At 49.3% G+C, this 15,341-nt stretch overlaps 1 pseudogene; it reads left to right on the forward strand.

The window, feature by feature from the left end:
- Window positions 1-221: 221 nt before the first annotated feature.
- On the forward strand, window positions 222-360 carry LOC132385015 (U2 spliceosomal RNA; annotated as a pseudogene).
- The last annotated feature ends 14,981 nt before the right edge of the window (window positions 361-15,341 follow it).

A 15,341-nucleotide genomic window follows, 5' to 3' on the forward strand; every position in this document is an offset into this window, starting at 1 on the left:
GGACTTGAGCTCAGGCCAAATACACACACAGACACATGCAGACATACACAGACATGGGGAGACTGGTCAAGGAGAGAGACAACTGGGAGTGTAGGAGAAGGGACAGGCTATTTAGCTCAGATAGTCCTGCCGAAGGGTCTCGGCCCGAAACGTTGACTGCTCGTTTCCACGGATGCTGCCCGACCTGCTGAGTTCCTCCAGCCTGTTGTGCGTGTTTGATCACAGCATCTGCAGTGTACTTTGTGTTTAGCTCAGATAGTGTAGTTTCTGTTCATAAGAGTTTAAAATCTCTTATGTCCCATATTCAGGGATCATGTATTAAACTGATTTTTAGAACAGGGAGTTGGAATAGGAACTTCTGTCATCAAGAAAGGGGATGGGGGTTGGGGACTAGTGGAGGGAGAGAGAGAGAGAGAAAGATAAACACATGGAGAGAGCGGCAGAGGTGAAAGAGAAAGATGAATGCAGGGGCAAAAGAAGAGCGAGCGTGGAGCAAGGTGCAGAGAGAGAGAAGCAAATAGTAAACTGGTAAATTGGTTTATTATTGTCACACGTGAAAAGCTTTGTTTTACATGCCACGAACACAGATAATCTCATCACATCAGTACATTGAGGTAGAACAAGGTAAAGCAATAACAGAATGTAGAATAGAGTGTCACAGTTACAGGGAAGGTGCAGAGCAGACAGACAATAAGGTGCGTGGGCCACAATGACAAGGCTTGTGATTGAGAGGGAGAGAGATGGTGAAAAAGAGATTCAGGCAGACAGAGAGGGGGTATGAGAGTGCGAGGGAAAGGAAAAGAAGCAGCAGGAGAGATAGAAGGGGTGAGAAGGAGAGGTGTAGAGAAAAGAAAGCAGAGAGAGACACACAGAAAGAGAGTGTGTGTGACAGTGGAAAAAAGAGAGGAGTGCACAGGAGTGAAACTGAGAGAAGTGACAGAGAAGGAACTGAAGAGAGGAGCCAGACATGGAACAGAAAGAGTGATAGGGAGAGTGAAGGGGGCAGAGAGAGAGGGGTGGCTGTGGAAAGATACAGGAAGAGAGAGAGAGTAGCAGAGAGAAGTGAGGGGGAAAGGGAAAGATAACCGGATTGGGATAACAGAAAGAGTGTATATCTGAGTGGGAATGAGAAGAGGGAGAGGGAGAAGGGATGATGAAGAGGTTTGCAGGGGAGTGAGGGAGTGAAGAGAGATTGAGTGAGATAAGTGAGAGTGTGAGAGGGAAAGGGTGGGGAGAGTGAAGAAGGACAGTGAGGGTTGAGATCGGGAAAGAGAAGAAGCATAAAATGGATAGAGAATGAGAGACGGGAGAGAGGGTGCAGAGAAAAAGGGAGAAGAGAGAAGGGGGACAGAGAGGATCGGGGGACACAAGAGATTCCGCTGATGCTGGAAATCTTGAACAGCACACTCAAAATGCCGGGAGAAGTCAGCAACTCGGGCAGCATTGAAGGAAGGGCATTGGGTTCAGCGATATTATGGTGGAGAAACCATTTTGTCTTTGACTGCCTGACCTGAAGACAGGGAGAGAGAGGGAAAGTCTACACGGGAAGAATTGAATGCCTACACGCGTTTGAGAATTTGCAGGAATTTGCAGTACAGATCTCCCTCACCATCCCTCCCAAATCATAGCGCTCGCTCCAGTCTTTCCCTCCCACAGGGTGGCACTCCCTCTTCTCTGCATCTCCCCCAAACCCCAGTGCTGCACTGTTCCTCTTGCACCACCCCCTAACTCACTGTGATACTCCGGTCCTTCCGGGGGAAGGGGGAAGAAGTGGTGCTATTAGTGACTGCGGAGAGCGAGAGGGAGTGCCGGTGAAGATGGAACACCGCACTGGGAGGGAGCGCATGCTGCAGAACGTTACCGAGCGACTGAGAGATTTATGCTGAACTGAGAGAGCAAAAAGGCAAACAGAATTTCAATCTCATCGACTGCATTATGCCTGCTTTTAAACTGTGAGGTTGAGACTTAATAGTCTCGCCAGCTGTGTGCAGTGAAACAACTCTCCAGTGATAAATGGTGACATGCAAGCCTGTGATTATGTGATCACTCCCATTTCAGCGCGGGAGCCGAACCAAAAGTCCAATGGAGGGCATGGAACGTAAGATCTGTGCATTGACTAAAACAGATCACCTCTACTCGAGTAACTGGGAGCATGACGGGCAGGAGGCGGCGATAGAGAGGCAAGTAGACATTGCCCAAACCAGTGTCCTGTCTGGACAGAAAGACCAAGACACAGAGGACAGAAAACACTCCTCAGAGTGAAATTGCAATGCAGACCATGAATGTACCATTCGGTATACAACACGCTACAACAAAAAGGAGCCAAAATGCCTCACTGTGACTCTGACACAAGCAGCACCCCACAGAGCAACACCGATACACACACAGACACACACAGCGTACCCCGCACTGTGACACAGACACATACAGTACCACTCACTGTGACATTGACACAAACAGCAACCCTCACTATGACACTGACACACACAGCACAACTCACTGTGACAATAACAGACACAGCACCACTCCTGTGACACTGACACACACAGCATGACTCACTGTGACAGAGACACACACAGTACCACTCACTGTGACACTGACACACACAGCAACCGTCACTGTGACTCAGACACACACAGTACAACACACTGTGACTCTAACACACACAGTACAACTCACTGTGACACTGACAGACACAGGACCCCTCAGTGAAAGCGTGACACAGACAGGACCCTTCAGTGAAACACTGAGACACACAGCGTGCACCTCACTGTGACAATGACACACACAGCACCACTCACTGTGAAACTGACACACACAGTACAACTCACTGTGACACTGACACACAAAACACCCCACACTGTGACTCTGACACACACAGCACCCCTCACTGTGAATCTGACACACACAGTACAACTCACTGTGACACTGACACACACAGCGTGCCACTCACTGCGAAAAAGACACACACAGTACAACTCACTGTGACCACTGACACACACAGCGCACCCCTCACTGTGACACTGACACACTGAGTACAACTCACTGTGACTCTGCCACACACTGAGCACCCCTCACTGTGACACTGAGACACACAGTACAAATCACTGTGACCACTGACACACACAGAGCACCCCTCACTGTGAATCTGACACACACTGCGTGCCCCTCACTGTGACACAGACACACACAGTACCATTCACTGTGACAGTGACACACACAGCACCCCTGACTGTGACACTGACACACACAGCACCACTCACTGTGACTCTGACACACACTGCGTGCCCCTCACTGTGACACTGACACACACAGTACAACTCACTGTGACACTGAGAGACACAGTACAACTCACTGTGACAATGACACACACTACACCACTCACTGTGACACTGACACGCACAGTACAATTCACTGTGAAAATGACACACACAGTAAAACTCACGGTGACAATGACTCACACTGAGCACCCCTCACTGTGACACTGAGACACACAGTACAACTCACTGTGACAATGACACACACAGCGTGCCCCTCACTGTGACTCTGACACACACAGCACCCCTCACTGTGACACTGACACACACAGCACCCCTCAGTGAAACACTGACACACACAGCGTGCCACTCACTGTGACAATGACACACAGAGCACGACTCACAGTGACACTGACACACACAGTACAACTCACTGTGACACTGACACACACAGCGTACCCCTAACTGTGACATTGACACACAGTGCAACTCACTGTGACAATGATACACACTGCACCATTCACTGTGACACTGACACAAACAGCACCCCTCACTGTGACACTGACACACACAGTACAACTCACTGTGACAAAGACACACACTGCACCACTCAATGTGACACTGACACACACTACAACTCACTGTGACACTGACACACACAGCACCCGTAACTGTGACACTGACACACACAGTACAACTCACTGTGACACTGAGAGACACAGTACAACCCACTGTGACACTGACACGCACAGTACAATTCACTGTGACAAAGACACAGACTGCACCACTCACTGTGACACTGACAAACACAGTACAACTCACTGTGACACTGACACACACAGCACCACACACTGTGACTCTGACACACACAGCACCCGTAACTGTGACACTGAGACACACAGTACAACCCACTGTGACACTGACACACACAGCATCCCTAACTGTGACACTGAGACACACAGTACAACTCACTGTGACACTGACAGACACAGGACCCCTCAGTGAAACAGTGACACAGACAGGACCCCTCAGTGAAACACTGAGACACACAGCGTGCACCTCACTGTGACACTGACACACACAGCATCCCTAACTGTGACACTGAGACACACAGTACAACTCACTGTGACACTGACACACACTGCACTCCTCACTGTGACTCTGATACACACAGTACAAATCTCTGTGACACCGAGACACACAGTACAACTCACTGTGACACTGACACACAAAGCACCCCACACTGCGACTCTGACACACACAGCACCACTCACTGTGAATCTGACACACACTGTACAACTCACTGTGACACTGACACACACAGCACCACTCACTGTGAATCTGACACACACTGTACAACTCACTGTGACTCTGACACACACAGTACAACTCACTGTGACACTGACACACACTGCACCCGTAATTGTGACACTGACACACACTACAACTCACTGTGACACTGACACACACAGCATCCCTAACTGTGACACTGAGACACACAGTACAACTCACTGTGACACTGACAGACACCGGACCCCTCAGTGAAACATTGAGACACACAGCGTGCCCCTCACTGTGACAATGACACTCACAGTACAAATCACTGTGACTCTGACACACTCAGTACAAAACACTGTGACACTGAGACACACAGTGCAACTCACTGTGACAATGTTACACACTGCACCATTCACTGTGACACTGATACACACAGTACAACTCTCTGTGACACTGACACACACAGCACCCGTAACTGTGATACTGAGACACACAGTACATCTCACTGTGACAATGACACATACAGCGTGCCCCTCACTGTGACTCTGTCACACACAGCACCCCTCAGTGAAACACTGACACACACAGCGTGCCCCTCACTGTGACAATGACACACAGAGCACGTCTCACAGTGACACTGACACACACAGTACAACTCACTGTGACACTGACACACACAGCGTACCCTTCACTGTGACATTGACACACAGTGCAACTCACTGTGACAATGATACACACTGCACCATTCACTGTGACAGTGACACACACAGTACAACTCACTGTGACACTGACACACACAGTACAACTCACTGTGACACTGACACACAGAGTACAACTCACTGTGACACTGACACACACAGCACCCGTAACTGTGACACTGACACACACAGTACAACTCACTGTGACACTGACACACACTGCACCCCTCACTGTGACACTGACACACACAGTACAACTCACTGTGACACTGAGAGACACAGTGCAACTCACTGTGACAATGACACACACTGCACCACTCACTGTGACACTGACACGCACAGTACAATTCACTGTGAAACTGACACACACAGTACAACTCACGGTGACAATGACACACACTGAGCACCCCTCACTGTGACACTGAGACACACAGTACAACTCACTGTGACAATGACACACACAGCATCCCTAACTGTGACACTGAGACACACAGTAAAACTCACTGTGACAATGACACACACAGCGTGCCCCTCACTGTGACATTGGCACACACAGTACAACTCACTGTGACACTGACACACACAGCGTACCCCTCACTGTGACATTGACACACACAGTACAAAACACTGTGACACAGAGACACACAGTGCAACTCACTGTGACAATGATACACACACAGCACCCCTCACTGTGACACTGACACACACAGCACAACTCACTGTAACACTGACACAGACAGCGTACCCCTCACTGTGACACTGACACACACAGTACAACTCACTGTGACTCTGACACACACAGTACAAAACACTGTGACACTGAGACACACAGTACAACTCACTGTGACACAGACAAACACAGTACAACTGACTGTGACAATGACACACACTGCACCAGTCACTGTGACACTGACACGCACAGTACAATTCACTGTGACAAAGACACACACTGCACCACTCACTGTGACACTGACACACACAGTACAACTCACTGTGACACTGACACACACAGCACCCGTAACTGTGACACTGAGACACACAGTACAACCCACTGTGACACTGACACACACAGCATCCCTAACTGTGACACTGAGACACACAGTACAACTCACTGTGACACTGACAGACACAGGACCCCTCAGTGAAACAGTGACACAGACAGGACCCCTCAGTGAAACACTGAGACACACAGCGTGCACCTCACTGTGACACTGACACACACAGCATCCCTAACTGTGACACTGAGACACACAGTACAACTCACTGTGACACTGACACACACTGCACTCCTCACTGTGACTCTGATACACACAGTACAAATCTCTGTGACACCGAGACACACAGTACAACTCACTGTGACACTGACACACAAAGCACCCCACACTGCGACTCTGACACACACAGCACCACTCACTGTGAATCTGACACACACTGTACAACTCACTGTGACACTGACACACACAGCATGCCACTCACAGCGACATTGACACACACAGTACAACTCACTGTGACAATGACACACACTGCACCCCTCACTGTGACATTGACAAACACAGTACAACTCACTGTGACACTGACACACACTGCACCATTCACTGTGACACTGACACGCACAGTACAACTCACTGTGACACTGACACACACTGCACCACTCACTGTGACACTGACAAACACAGTACAACTCACTGTGACACTGACACACACTGCACCCGTAATTGTGACACTGAGACAGACTACAACTCACTGTGACACTGACACACACAGCATCCCTAACTGTGACACTGAGACACACAGTACAACTCACTGTGACACTGACAGACACCGGACCCCTCAGTGAAACATTGAGACACACAGCGTGCCCCTCACTGTGACAATGACACTCACAGTACAAATCACTGTGACTCTGACACACACAGTACAAAACACTGTGACACTGAGACACACAGTACAACTCACTGTGACAATGATACACACTGCACCATTCACTGTGACACTGACACAAACAGCACCCCTCACTGTGACACTGACACGCACAGTACAACTCACTGTGACAAAGACACACACTGCACCATTCACTGTGACACTGACACACACAGTACAACCCACTGTGACACTGACACGCACAGCACCCGTAACTGTGACACTGAGACACACAGTACAATTCACTGTGACAATGTTACACACTGCACCACTCACTGTGACACTGACACACACAGCACCCGTAACTGTGACTCTGACACACACAGCACCCGTAACTGTGACACTGAGACACACAGTACAACCCACTGTGACACTGACACACACAGCATCCCTAACTGTGACACTGAGACACACAGTACAACTCACTGTGACACTGACAGACACAGGACCCCTCAGTGAAACAGTGACACAGACAGGACCCCTCAGTGAAACACTGAGACACACAGCGTGCACCTCACTGTGACACTGACACACACAGCATCCCTAACTGTGACACTGAGACACACAGTACAACTCACTGTGACACTGACACACACTGCACTCCTCACTGTGACTCTGATACACACAGTACAAATCTCTGTGACACCGAGACACACAGTACAACTCACTGTGACACTGACACACAAAGCACCCCACACTGCGACTCTGACACACACAGCACCACTCACTGTGAATCTGACACACACTGTACAACTCACTGTGACACTGACACACACAGCACCACTCACTGTGAATCTGACACACACTGTACAACTCACTGTGACTCTGACACACACAGTACAACTCACTGTGACACTGACACACACTGCACCCGTAATTGTGACACTGACACACACTACAACTCACTGTGACACTGACACACACAGCATCCCTAACTGTGACACTGAGACACACAGTACAACTCACTGTGACACTGACAGACACAGCAACCCTCAGTGAAACATTGAGACACACAGCGTGCCCCTCACTGTGACAATGACACTCACAGTACAAATCACTGTGACTCTGACACACTCAGTACAAAACACTGTGACACTGAGACACACAGTGCAACTCACTGTGACAATGTTACACACTGCACCATTCACTGTGACACTGATACACACAGTACAACTCTCTGTGACACTGACACACACAGCACCCGTAACTGTGATACTGAGACACACAGTACATCTCACTGTGACAATGACACATACAGCGTGCCCCTCACTGTGACTCTGTCACACACAGCACCCCTCAGTGAAACACTGACACACACAGCGTGCCCCTCACTGTGACAATGACACACAGAGCACGTCTCACAGTGACACTGACACACACAGTACAACTCACTGTGACACTGACACACACAGCGTACCCTTCACTGTGACATTGACACACAGTGCAACTCACTGTGACAATGATACACACTGCACCATTCACTGTGACAGTGACACACACAGTACAACTCACTGTGACACTGACACACACAGTACAACTCACTGTGACACTGACACACAGAGTACAACTCACTGTGACACTGACACACACAGCACCCGTAACTGTGACACTGACACACACAGTACATCTCACTGTGACAATGACACATACAGCGTGCCCCTCACTGTGACTCTGTCACACACAGCACCCCTCAGTGAAACACTGACACACACAGCGTGCCCCTCACTGTGACAATGACACACAGAGCACGTCTCACAGTGACACTGACACACACAGTACAACTCACTGTGACACTGACACACACAGCGTACCCTTCACTGTGACATTGACACACAGTGCAACTCACTGTGACAATGATACACACTGCACCATTCACTGTGACAGTGACACACACAGTACAACTCACTGTGACACTGACACACACAGTACAACTCACTGTGACACTGAGACACACAGTACAACTCACTGTGACACTGACAGACACCGGACCCCTCAGTGAAACATTGAGACACACAGCGTGCCCCTCACTGTGACAATGACACTCACAGTACAAATCACTGTGACTCTGACACACACAGTACAAAACACTGTGACACTGAGACAGACAGTGCAACTCACTGTGACAATGATACACACCGCACCCCTCAGTGAAACACTGACACACACAGCGTGCCCCTCACTGTAACAATGACACACAGAGCATGACTCACAGTGACACTGACACACACAGTACAACTCACTGTGACACTGACACACACAGCGTACCCCTCACTGTGACATTGACACACACAGTACAACTCACTGTGACTCTGACACACACTGTACAAAACACTGTGACACTGAGACACACAGTGCAACTCACTGTGACAATGATACACACCGCACCATTCACTGTGACACTGACACACACAGTACAACTCACTGTGACTCTGACACACACTGTACAAAACACTGTGACACTGAGACACACAGTGCAACTCACTGTGACAATGATACACACCGCACCATTCACTGTGACACTGACACACACAGTACAACTCACTGAGACACCTAGACACACAGTACAACTCACTCTGACTCTGACACACACAGTAAAACTCACTGTGACACTGACACACAAAGCACCCCACACTGCGACTCTGACACACACAGCACCCCTCACTGTGAATCTGACACACACTGTACAACTCACTGTGACACTGACACACACAGCATGCCACTCACTGCGACATTGACACACACAGTACAACTCACTGTGACAATGACACACACTGCACCCCTCACTGTGACACTGACACACACAGCACCCCTCAATGAAACACTGACACACACAGCGTGCCCCTCACTGTGACAATGACACACAGAGCACGACTCACAGTGACAATGACACACACAGTACAACTCACTGTGACACTGACACACACAGCGTACCCCTAACTGTGACATTGACACACACAGTACAACTCACTGTGACACTGACACACAGCGTACCCCTCACAGTGACACTGAAACACACAGTACAACTCACTGTGACACAGACAGACACAGTACAACTGACTGTGACAATGACACACACTGCACCAGTCACTGTGACACTGACACGCACAGTACAATTCACTGTGACAAAGACACACACTGCACCACTCACTGTGACACTGACACACACAGTACAACTCACTGTGACACTGACACACACAGCACCCGTAACTGTGACACTGAGACACACAGTACAACCCACTGTGACACTGACACACACAGCATGCCACTCACTGCGACATTGACACACACAGTACAACTCACTGTGACAATGACACACACAGCGTACCCCTCACTGTGACACTGACACGCACAGTAAAATTCACTGTGACAAAGACACACACTGCACCACTCACTGTGACACTGACAGGCACAGTACAACCCACTGTGACACTGACACACACAGCATCCCTAACTGTGACACTGAGACACACAGTACAACTCACTGTGACACTGACAGACACAGGACCCCTCAGTGAAACAGTGACACAGACAGGACCCCTCAGTGAAACACTGAGACACACAGCGTGCACCTCACTGTGACACTGACACACACAGCATCCCTAACTGTGACACTGAGACACACAGTACAACTCACTGTGACACTGAAACACACTGCACTCCTCACTGTGACTCTGATACACACACAGCATCCCTAACTGTGACACTGAGACACACAGTACAACTCACTGTGACACTGACACACACAGTACAACTCACTGTGACACTGACACACAAAGCACCCCACACTGCGACTCTGACACACACAGCACCACTCACTGTGAATCTGACACACACTGTACAACTCACTGTGACACTGACACACACAGCATGCCACTCACTGCGACATTGACACACACAGTACAACTCACTGTGACAAAGACACACACTGTACAACTCACTGTGACTCTGACACACACAGTACAACTCACTGTGACACTGACACACACTGCACCCGTAATTGTGACACTGACACACACTACAACTCACTGTGACACTGACACACACAGCATCCCTAACTGTGACACTGAGACACACAGTACAACTCACTGTGACACTGACAGACACCGGACCCCTCAGTGAAACATTGAGACACACAGCGTGCCCCTCACTGTGACAATGACACTCACAGTACAAATCACTGTGACTCTGACACACTCAGTACAAAACACTGTGACACTGAGACACACAGTGCAACTCACTGTGACAATGTTACACACTGCACCATTCACTGTGACACTGATACACACAGTACAACTCTCTGTGACACTGACACACACAGCACCCGTAACTGTGATACTGAGACACACAGTACATCTCACTGTGACAATGACACATACAGCGTGCCCCTCACTGTGACTCTGTCACACACAGCACCCCTCAGTGAAACACTGACACACACAGCGTGCCCCTCACTGTGACAATGACACACAGAGCACGTCTCACAGTGACACTGACACACACAGTACAACTCACTGTGACACTGACACACACAGCGTACCCTTCACTGTGACATTGACACACAGTGCAACTCACTGTGACAATGATACACACTGCACCATTCACTGTGACAGTGACACACACAGTACAACTCACTGTGACACTGACACACACAGTACAACTCACTGTGACACTGACACACAGAGTACAACTCACTGTGACACTGACACACACAGCACCCGTAACTGTGACACTGACACACACAGTACAACTCACTGTGACACTGACACACACTGCACCCCTCACTGTGACACTGACACACACAGTACAACTCACTGTGACACTGAGAGACACAGTGCAACTCACTGTGACAATGACACACACTGCACCACTCACTGTGACACTGACACGCACAGTACAATTCACTGTGAAACTGACACACACAGTACAACTCACGGTGACAATGACACACACTGAGCACCCCTCACTGTGACACTGAGACACACAGTACAACTCACTGTGACAATGACACACACAGCATCCCTAACTGTGACACTGAGACACACAGTAAAACTCACTGTGACAATGACACACACAGCGTGCCCCTCACTGTGACATTGGCACACACAGTACAACTCACTGTGACACTGACACACACAGCGTACCCCTCACTGTGACATTGACACACACAGTACAAAACACTGTGACACAGAGACACACAGTGCAACTCACTGTGACAATGATACACACACAGCACCCCTCACTGTGACACTGACACACACAGCACAACTCACTGTGACACTGACACAGACAGCGTACCCCTCACTGTGACACTGACACACACAGTACAACTCACTGTGACTCTGACACACACAGTACAAAACACTGTGACACTGAGACACACAGTGCAACTCACTGTGACACTGACACGCACAGTACAATTCACTGTGACAAAGACACACACTGCACCACTCACTGTGACACTGACACACACAGTACAACTCACTGTGACACTGACACACACAGCACCCGTAACTGTGACACTGAGACACACAGTACAACCCACTGTGACACTGACACACACAGCATCCCTAACTGTGACACTGAGACACACAGTACAACTCACTGTGACACTGACAGACACAGGACCCCTCAGTGAAACAGTGACACAGACAGGACCCCTCAGTGAAACACTGAGACACACAGCGTGCACCTCACTGTGACACTGACACACACAGCATCCCTAACTGTGACACTGAGACACACAGTACAACTCACTGTGACACTGACACACACTGCACTCCTCACTGTGACTCTGATACACACAGTACAAATCTCTGTGACACCGAGACACACAGTACAACTCACTGTGACACTGACACACAAAGCACCCCACACTGCGACTCTGACACACACAGCACCACTCACTGTGAATCTGACACACACTGTACAACTCACTGTGACACTGACACACACAGCATGCCACTCACAGCGACATTGACACACACAGTACAACTCACTGTGACAATGACACACACTGCACCCCTCACTGTGACATTGACAAACACAGTACAACTCACTGTGACACTGACACACACTGCAGCATTCACTGTGACACTGACACACACAGTACAACTCACTGTGACAAAGACACACACTGCACCACTCACTGTGACATTGACACACACAGTACAACTCACTGTGACAATGACACACACTGCACCCCTCACTGTGACATTGACAAACACAGTACAACTCACTGTGACACTGACACACACTGCACCATTCACTGTGACACTGACACGCACAGTACAACTCACTGTGACAAAGACACACACTGCACCACTCACTGTGACACTGACAAACACAGTACAACTCACTGTGACACTGACACACACACTGCACCCCTCACTGTGACACTGACACACACAGTGCACCACTCACTGTGACACTGAGACACACAGCATGCCACTCACTGCGACATTGACACACACAGTAAAATTCACTGTGACAAAGACACACACTGCACCCCTCACTGTGACACTGACACACACAGTACAACTCACTGTGACACTGACACACACTGCACCCGTAATTGTGACACTGAGACAGACTACAACTCACTGTGACACTGACACACACAGCATCCCTAACTGTGACACTGAGACACACAGTACAACTCACTGTGACACTGACAGACACCGGACCCCTCAGTGAAACATTGAGACACACAGCGTGCCCCTCACTGTGACAATGACACTCACAGTACAAATCACTGTGACTCTGACACACACAGTACAAAACACTGTGACACTGAGACACACAGTGCAACTCACTGTGACAATGTTACACACTGCACCATTCACTGTGACACTGATACACACAGTACAACTCTCTGTGACACTGACACACACAGCACCCATAACTGTGATACTGAGACACACAGTACATCTCACTGTGACAATGACACATACAGCGTGCCCCTCACTCTGACTCTGTCACACACAGCACCCCTCAGTGAAACACTGACACACACAGCGTGCCCCTCACTGTGACAATGACACACAGAGCACGACTCGCAGTGACACTGACACACACAGTACAACTCACTGTGACACTGACACACACAGCGTACCCCTCACTGTGACATTGACACACACAGTACAAAACACTGTGACACAGAGACACACAGTGCAACTCACTGTGACAATGATACACACTGCACCATTCACTGTGACACTGACACACACAGTACAACCCACTGTGACACTGACACGCACAGTACAATTCACTGTGACAAAGACACAGACTGCACCACTCACTGTGACACTGACACACACAGTACAACTCACTGTGACACTGACACACACAGCACCCGTAACTGTGACACTGAGACACACAGTACAACCCACTGTGACACTGACACACACAGCATCCCTAACTGTGACACTGAGACACACAGTACAACTCACTGTGACACTGACAGACACAGGACCCCTCAGTGAAACAGTGACACAGACAGGACCCCTCAGTGAAACACTGAGACACACAGCGTGCACCTCACTGTGACACTGACACACACAGCATCCCTAACTGTGACACTGAGACAGACAGTGCAACTCACTGTGACAATGATACACACCGCACCCCTCAGTGAAACACTGACACACACAGCGTGCCCCTCACTGTAACAATGACACACAGAGCATGACTCACAGTGACACTGACACACACAGTACAACTCACTGTGACACTGACACACACAGCGTACCCCTCACTGTGACATTGACACACACAGTACAACTCACTGTGACTCTGACACACACTGTACAAAACACTGTGACACTGAGACACACAGTGCAACTCACTGTGACAATGATACACACCGCACCATTCACTGTGACACTGACACACACAGTACAACTCACTGAGACACCTAGACACACAGTACAACTCACTCTGACTCTGACACACACAGTAAAACTCACTGTGACACTGACACACAAAGCACCCCACACTGCGACTCTGACACACACAGCACCCCTCACTGTGAATCTGACACACACTGTACAACTCACTGTGACACTGACACACACAGCATGCCACTCACTGCGACATTGACACACACAGTACAACTCACTGTGACAATGACACACACTGCACCCCTCACTGTGACACTGACACACACAGCACCCCTCAATGAAACACTGAC

This window comes from Hypanus sabinus, chromosome X1 (genome assembly GCF_030144855.1).
Source record: "Hypanus sabinus isolate sHypSab1 chromosome X1, sHypSab1.hap1, whole genome shotgun sequence".
NCBI lineage: Eukaryota > Metazoa > Chordata > Chondrichthyes > Myliobatiformes > Dasyatidae > Hypanus > Hypanus sabinus.